This window comes from Salvelinus alpinus, chromosome 27 (genome assembly GCF_045679555.1).
Source record: "Salvelinus alpinus chromosome 27, SLU_Salpinus.1, whole genome shotgun sequence".
Taxonomy (NCBI): Eukaryota; Metazoa; Chordata; class Actinopteri; order Salmoniformes; family Salmonidae; genus Salvelinus; species Salvelinus alpinus.
Window position 1 is genome coordinate 23,471,954 of NC_092112.1, and position 9,356 is coordinate 23,481,309.

Below are 9,356 nucleotides of genomic sequence, written 5' to 3' on the forward strand. Positions count from 1 at the left end.
AATATTATTTTTGTACAAGAATTCTGCCTGAAAAATCTAATAGAAGTTGACCAAGTTTAAAACATGGGCTATGAGTAAAAGGAATGTCAGTGGTGGAACTTTTATCAATTTTATACGGTCATTATAGGAGGTGATCTTAATACTGTAACACAAGCTAACAACCGGGAGGCAAGTTCCAACGGAACTAAAAGGGAGAAGAACTATTGAAATGAAACGAGGAAGGAACAATGGGAGATTCTTGTTTTTTGATTTCTTTAAAATCAATTCTCAACCCTTTTTGTATTATGAAATGTAAATGTAATGTTAAGAATTTTATTACTGCTAATCATCGATTTTAATAACAAAAACTAGCAAAACTAATTCTATTGAATTTGAAATAAAGACGTTTTAACACACAAGAAAGCAACACAACAAGAGTTGATGCTAAACAACGGTCTGCATCTCATCAAAGAGAACATAATCAGAGAGCTATGGTTTAAAGCTGATCTTGTTAAAGAAGAAAACAATTATGGGCCTGTTTTCTCCGACACACATTTGACCTCTGTCTCAGATTACAAACACGTTGATACTAAACACATAACAAATTATTGTTTAAATAAGATACATATAGAAAGACATAATACAACACTTTCAATACAACACTTTCAATGTGTTGCCAGAGGTTGACATACAGCCAAAACAGACATTATCATATGTGACCAAGATGAGAAAAAAAACAGACATGATCATTTGTGACCAAAAGGAAAAAAACAGATATTATCATATGTGACCAAAATGGGGGGGGGGAGACATTATCATAAGTGACCAAAATGGGGGCGGAAAAGGCATTCTCATATGTGACCAAAAGGGAAAAACAGACATTATCATATGTGACCAAATGTGAAAAAACAGACATTATCATATGTGACCAAAATGAGAGAAAAAACAGACATGATCATTTGTGACCAAAAGGAAAAAAACAGACATTATCATATGTGACCAAAAGGGAAGAAAACAGAGAAAGCATCAAATGATAAACAAAAGACAGCTTAACTTTATGACCCTGAGGACTGTTGGGAAAAGGGGGAGATAGTAGTCGGGCTCTGGTCAGGATTGACAAGACAGATCCAGATACATGGATATAACTGGAAAAGCATAGCTAATACAATGTTATCAGATAATTAAATCACGCGACGATTGTGTTTCACATCTTCTTAAATGTTTGATTCAACATGTGAAATCTAAACTGGCACTCTAAGACACAAAGCACAAAAAGAAACAGACACACTTTTAATTCCCAGAGATAGCTCAACATTACTGGATTAGAAAACTCAACGTTATGAAGAACCAGAGTACCAATTATTCCCTGTTCTGAGCATTTCACTTAATAATAGCCACTGTATAACAAAGGGAGCTCTAAAGTGCACTTTATGGGTATAAATGGATGTAAAGTTATATTTGCGGTTAAATTGAAATTCCTAGTAATAGATGTGGCATGGGGATTTGCCCCACCAGCTTGGGCTCTGCTCAATAGACATTTATGTCTCCCTGGCTTGGGGGGATAACGTACTTACTGTCAAGTTGGTGACACTTGAGTGACATTCTAAGACAGTTATTAGACCTCATTCCCTCCTAATCATCACTTACAGTATATAAATGTCCTCATGTAGAGTATGAAGATACAGGGGAAAACAGACATTGTTTAGTGAAATGTTCCTTGTCCCATGCTGCTTTTGCAAAATAATTGTTTTCTACTCCCCTGGGCAAGTTGTAAGTGTCTGCGCCATATCACCACATGAAACTCATATAATCCCACTCAGCTACATAGTGGTGCAATTCTAGACTTTATACACTGAAAAACATGTAAAGTGTTGGTCCCATGTTTCATGAGCTGAAATAAAAGATCCCAGAAATATTCCATACTCAAAAAAATATTATTTCTCTCAAATTGTGTGCACAGATGTATTTACATCCCTGTTAGTGATCATATCTCCTTTGCCAAGATAATCCATCCACCTGACAGGTGTGGCATATCAAGAAGCTGATTAAACAGCATGCTCATTTCAAAGGTGCACCTTGTACTGGGGACAGTAAAAGGCCACTCTAAAATGTGCAGTTTTGTCACACAAAACAATGCCACAGATGTCTCAAGTTTCGAGTGAGTGTGCATTTGGCATGCTGACTGCAGGAATGTCCACCATTGCTGTTGCCAGAGAATTGAATGTTAATTTCTCTAATTTGGCAGTATGTCCAACCGGCCTCACATCCACAGACCTCGTGTAACCGAACAGGCCCAGGACCTCCACATCCGCCATATTCACCTGCGGGATCATCTGCCTGTAATATTGCAGATTTTAAATGTAGATTACTTTTTTACATGACAGTACATGTTTTCTGTAAACTGAGGACTATTTCTTAATGTAATAAAGCCCACTCTGAATGGCTTTGCCTGGCTCACCAGAGGGTGGGCCTAAGCCCTCCCAGGCCCACCCATGGCTGCGCCCCTGCCCAGTCATGTGAAATCCATAGATTATGGCCTAATGAATTGATTTCAATTTACTGATTTCCCTATATGAACTGTAGCTCAATAAACCATTGAAATTGTTGCATATTGTGTTTATATTTTTGTTCAGTGTAAGATTGTATAAACATTTCGCTATAGGCCCATGCATGTGCAGAATGTGATGTAAAGCTATCTATGGCTTATATTCAAATACTTTGATTGCCTTTCATCATAGAGTACATGCTAGGGCATGAGGATCATCATAAATGTAGTGTTATTATCTCCGTTATTTGATGACTCTAGGCAAGTCTGTGCAGTTGAACATGCAGAAGTTCTGTCCTGCACAGGCATGCTGTGGATTATAGTGTATTGCTTTTCCTTAATGCCTCTGTTTTGAGAACATCTTTCTGAAATATGTATATGCAGGTCACATCTATTCACACCTCCCTCACTGGTCAGACAGAGCTGACTGTTGCGGCTCACTACACACATAATGAGGCTAACCCTCTGGCCTTCACAAACATAGTCATTAGCTGGTAATTGCTTAATGGTGCCAGGGTGCCAGGTCAATATGAATGTGTTGCTGTTATTAGCTGAACTTCATACTGTCTGTATGCACCAATGTAATCTACATGACTACATTGCCTCTGCATTCATAGGTCTCAATAATGCCGGACTGGAAGCTCTAGTTTTATGAGTTTATTGATTGAAAAGAAAGAAAGAGCATGAGCGGGACATTCTGGTCTTACCTTTTATTTTTATTATTCTGGTCTTATCTTTTATCTTTATTATTCTGGTCTTATCTTTATCTATATTATTCTGGTCTTATCTTTTATCTTTATTATTCTGGTCTCATCTTTTATCTTTATTATTCTGGGCTTATCTTTATCTTTATTATTCTGGTCTTATATTTATCTGTATTATTCTGGTCTTATCTTGTATCTTTATTGTTCTGGTCTTATCTTTTATCTTTATTATTCTGGTCTTATCTTTATCTATATTATTCTGGTCTTATCTTTTATTGTTATTATTCTGATCTTATCTTTTATCTTTATTATTTTGGTCTTATCTTTATCTTTATTATTCTGGTCTTATCTTTTATCTTTATTATTCTGGTCTTATCTTTTATCTTTATTATTCTGGTCTTATCTTTATCTTTATTATTCTGGTCTTATCTTTATCTTTATTATTCTGGTCTTATCTTTTATCTTTATTATTCTGGTCTTATCTTTTATCTTTATTATTCTGGTCTTATCTTTATCTTTATTATTCTGGTCTTATCTTTATCTATATTATTCTGGTCTTATCTTTATCTTTATTATTCTGGTCTTATCTTTATCTTTATTATTCTGGTCTTATCTTTTATCTTTATTATTCTGGTCTTATCTTTTATCTTTATTATTCTGGTCTTATCTTTTATCTTTATTATTCTGGTCTTATCTTTAACTTTATTATTCTGGTCTTATCTTTATCTTTATTATTCTGGTCTTATCTTTTATCTTTATAATTTTTTTCTCTGCTTTTGATTTGTTATATCTCCTCATCTTTCAGATCCTCCTGATATCTCTCTCTTTCCACATAATTCCCTTTCTTTGCCTGTCAGATATAGAAGTGCAAGCTGTCAAAGGGGTCCAGTTGTTGTCTTTCTTACCCAGGACGCACTGCAATCACACACTCAGATAGTTTTTCCATTCTCTGTTTTTCTTTCACTTCTTCTGGCAATAGCAACTGTAGACTTCAGGTCAGGATACCGCATATCCCATTTCGACAACAGACACGCACAATCATTTATCTTCTTAAGGTCTGGGAAAATGAAACAATTTAGACATTCCATTAGAACCCTGCCCATATCATCTCAACTGTAGTTTTTCTTAGTTAAAACCAGAAAATCATAGTGTGGTCTTTTTGATTCCCTCTCCTTACATTTAATTGGTGGGATTGTTTTCTTAACAAATACCAAACAGGATATGCTCAGAGCCATGCATTTAGAGAGTTGGGCCGAAGCGGTTTCTACATTATGATGCATTTACATGACACTTCAACATTCTATGGCAGCCATCTTAGCTCCCCATTAACATTACATGGGGAATAGTTAAACAATGCTATGTACCTGAAAGTCCAGAATTAGAACAATATTATACATTCTTAAAGTTGGCCTAACTCTCTAAATATATGGCTCTTGGTACGTAAGGAATCATTTGCTAATATAACGTTAGAAAGCTGTAATGGAATATTAAAACGTGTTAGGAAGACTTACAAGCTAAGCAGCACAGCCTACTTCAGACAGAGGGTACTGCTACACAATTCTGTAGTCAAAAAGTTGTGCAACTCTCTGTGTGTACTGTCTGTGCAGACTCACTGTGACCCTGTACGTTGGTAGCATGAAGCTAGGAAAAGTGTAGAGGGTAGGTTATTTGACACTGACGACAGCCTAGATGGCTAGTTCTCCGGTGGGAATGCTACAGTATGTGGAGGTGGTAGACCTTCTAACAAGCTTTTTGCAACTCAGCAACATTTTTGGGCAGGGTAGTATAAAACACAGATACAATATCCAGCCAGTAACATATTTCCGTCTTGCTTAATGAAGTGCTTTTTAAGCACATTTACAAACACGTCTACCTTGTTAAAAAAGATATACCTTATAACCACCAGCAATAACAAATATCTACATACTGTACATAACCATAGTTTCAGTGTAACCTAAATATCAAATGTTCATGTTCATGTCACATTCATTTCTGGATATTTAGAGGGCATTCAACAGGATCAAACTTACATGATCACTATCTGTTGCAAAGCGATATCATTATGAAATGTGCTAAATGGTTTTGAAGATGTAATGTACAGTACCAGTCAAAAGTTTAGACACACCTACTCATTCAAGGGTTTTTCTTTATTTTTACTATTTTCTACATTGTAGAATAATAGTGAAGACATCAAAGCTATGAAATAACACATATGGAATCATGGTGTAACCAAAAAAGTGTTAATCAAATCAAAATATATTTTATATTTGAGATTCTTCAAAGTAGCCACCCTTTGCCTTGATGAAAGCTTTGCACACTATTGGCATTCGCTCAACCAGCTTCATGAGGTAGTCACCTGGAATGCATTTAATTTAACAGGTGTGCCTTGTTAAAAGTTAATCTGTGGAATTTCTTTCCTTCTTAATGTGTTTGAGCCAATCAGTTGTGTTGTGACAAGGTAGGGGTGGTATACAGAAGTTAGCCCTATTTGGTAAAATACCAAGTCCATATTATGGCAAGAACAGCTCAAATAAGTCAAGAGAAACGACAATCCATCATTACTTTAAGACATGAAGGTCCGTCAATCCGGATTATTTCAAGAACTTTGAAAGTTTCTTCAAGTGCTGTTGCAAAAACCATCAAGCGCTATGATGAAACTGGCAATCATGAGGACCGCCACAGGAAAGGAAGACCCAGAGTAACCTCTGCTGCAGAGGACAAGTTCATTAGAGTTACCAGCCTCAGATTGCAGCCCAAATAAATGCTTCACAGAGTTTAAGTAACAGACACATCTCAACATCAACTGTTCAGAAGAGACTGCGTGAATCAGGCCTCCGTGGTCGAATTGCTGCAAAGAAACCATTACTAAAGGACACCAATAAGAAGACGAGACTTGCTTGGGCCAAGAAACACAAGCAATGAACATTAGACTGGTGGAAATTGTCCTTTGGTCTGATGAGTCCAAATTTGAGATATTTGGTTCAAACCGTCATGTCTTTGTGAGATGCAGAGTAGGTGAACGGATGATCTCTGCATGTGTGGTTTGCACTGTGAAGCATGGAGGAGGAGGTGTAATGGTGTGGGAGTGCTTTGCTGGTGACACTGTCTGTGATTTATTTAGAATTCAAGGCACACTTAACCAGCATGGCTACCACAGCATTCGGCAGTGATATGCCATCCCATCTGGTTTGCGCTTAGTGGGACTGTCATTTGTTTTTAACAGGACAATGACCCAAAACACACCTACCCCTCCAGGCTGTGTAAGGGCTATTTAACCAAGAATGAGAGTGATGGTGCTGCATCAGATGACCTGGCCTTCAAAATTACCCGACCTCAACCCAATTTAAATGGTTTGGGATGAGTTGGACTGCAGAGTGAAGGAATAGCAACCAACAAGTGCTCAGCATATGTGGGAACTCCTTGAAGACTGTTGGAAAAGCATTCCTCATGAAACTGGTTGAGAGAATGCCAAGAGTGTGTAAAGCTGTCATCAAGGCAAAGGGTGGCTATGTTGAAGATTTGTTTAACACTGTTTTGGTTATTACATGGTTCAATATGTGTTAATTCATAGTTTTGATATCTTCAATATTGTTCTACAATGTTGAAAATAGTAAAAATAAAGAAGAACCCTTGAATGAGTAAGTGTGTTCAAACTTTTGACTGGTACTGTGTATGGTTAGCACACCTGGGAATATGGTGCTAAACCACTGAGATGTTAATGAAATATCGGTGGCTTCAAACCTAATTGAATGACCGTCATAATCAAGAAATGTTTCTATCTCCAACAGAATACTTAGAGTAGATTGCTGTAGGCTACAAAATGGCAAAAAATGTATCATTTTATTGGAGGCATCTGGCACAAATCATATTTTTACTCACATTCAGATGATTCCACAGACGTGTCCCAAATTAATACAGAGAGTTTTTGGGGGAATTCGAACAATTTATTTCAGATTTCCTCTATTCACTCATGAAAACGCTACTCATTGTCTATCCCCTTTTAGACTGAAATAACAAGAGCCTAATGTGCTAATATGACAGTAATACAGTAATACACCCTGAGCAATGATGGGGCAATGATAGGTTGTCCTCGAAGAAGCCCCTCTATCTTTGGAGTGTTGCCACTGACTTGGAATACGGTGGTCGACCCAATTCTGCTGGGAGGCTTTTAGGAAGTCATACAGTAAACAAAGCCTTGTGTCTCTGTGTGTAACGACCCCAGAACTTCCCCTTTTTGTTTGGGCACAACAAACCCACCAATGAAAGCTTGTAGCCTGAAGGGCAAGGGGCTACAATAGGCTGTCTGTTTAGCACAGGTCTGCAAAGCCTGCTGCTTCTATCAGAGGAGGTTGGAGGGAGGTATGTGGGTGGGAGGTGCAGGCAAAACAGAGTAGACTTACAGGATCACTTCCCTCACCAGTTCTCCCAGCAGGTATAAATGGACAGACTATGGACAGACTAACAGGCCCAGTTTTCTTTTCTCCCCATCCAGAGATTCTTCTCTTGCCATCCCCCTCTGCATTCCCAGTGGCTCCTGAGCCATGACGCAGTGTGGACGTTTTGTTCCTGTTCTTGGGTTTGTGTGTTGTTTCAATGTACATGCTACCAGTGCTTTATAGTATACAACCTGTCATTGACACTGGCCTACCAGACTATTAACATCCTGCATTTGGAGAAAAGCATGAAAGACATGATTGATCTTATTCTTTTCTCAGGGCTTGAGTTTCACATCAGAATAATGTGGGTTTACTTATTCCCCATAGTGAACCAGCATTCCAGGTCTGTTTCTCATGCCATGGATAACATTGCTGTGTTGTATTGTGTGCTGGACGGTGTTCATACAGTACAAGTCATTTCTCATTTATCTTCTCTAATTCAGATCCATCTGTTGGTGGCAAGTGGTGAGGGGTCTCAGAGCGCTCCCGGGGATTATTTCAGACATAGACCTGGCTTTGACTCACATCTGTCACTTGTATTTTCAGAGCTCCTTCACAGACTATTACCAATTACCATAACAGTACATGCAAGATGAGAAATAAAATGGTAACAGTTTATTTTTAATGTATTTTATGCAACCACACAATATTTGTCCTACTTTTACGGTGCCTGTTCTCATTGAGTCAGTGTTGTGTTCTCACTCTACACCATGATCATAGAGGGAACCATCACAGCAGAGCACATGTCCGGTGATGGTGAATTCCAACACGTACAGCATGGATCAGTAACATTTACCTTACATTTTAGTCATTTAGCAGAGACTCTTATCCAGAACGACTTACAATTAGTGCATTCATCTTAAGATACCTACTTGAGACAACAACACATCACAATCATATCAAGTACATTTACCCTCAAAAAAGTATTTATCAGCAAAGCCAGCGCTAGTTGGAATCGGTAGGGGGGTGTCTGATGTACCATGAGAGTTATTTAAGATACTCTTAACATAGTAATTACATTTTCAGGTTGCATTATTCAAAAATATCGTTAGTTATGAGGTCCAAATAAGTGTGACTGAATAAAGTGTGGAAGTACTACAGTAGTCTGGATCTGGCATTCTATTGGCTCTGTCTGGACCCTTGCATTTTCAGTAACTCAATGAAGCAACTATTGGCCTGTGCAGCAGTGCTAATAGATCCACAGCTAGAGCTGGGAGACCAGAGCACGACAACGCCAATGTCTGTGGGTCTAGGATCAGACGTTACACTGAAGTCTTAACTGGTCACATGGCACTTATCTCAAAGAGGCTTATCATTAACCTTTGCATACTGGACAAATTCCCTGCCCACTTCTCTCATTGTCTCTGCCTAATTATCCCCAAGTTTAATTGGCTAAATAAATCACAGCCAGGCCTTAACAACTTCTGTGTCGGGGACAAGTCTGGAACTCAATGGGCAGTGTGAATCAAATCACCCAGGTAATTAAAACGTAATGGTGAAACATAGCTAGGTCACTTCACCACAATTGTCTTAGTTTATCATGGAGTTGCTAGTGGCAGTAGAATGCTAACTCGCGCATATATTGTTTACATGTTTTGTATAGAGAACCGGCATTTATATTCTTATAACATAGTTGTAATGGAGTATCAAGTATGGTTCCCAAAAGGGTGCCATGTACACCCTTTGTATTGT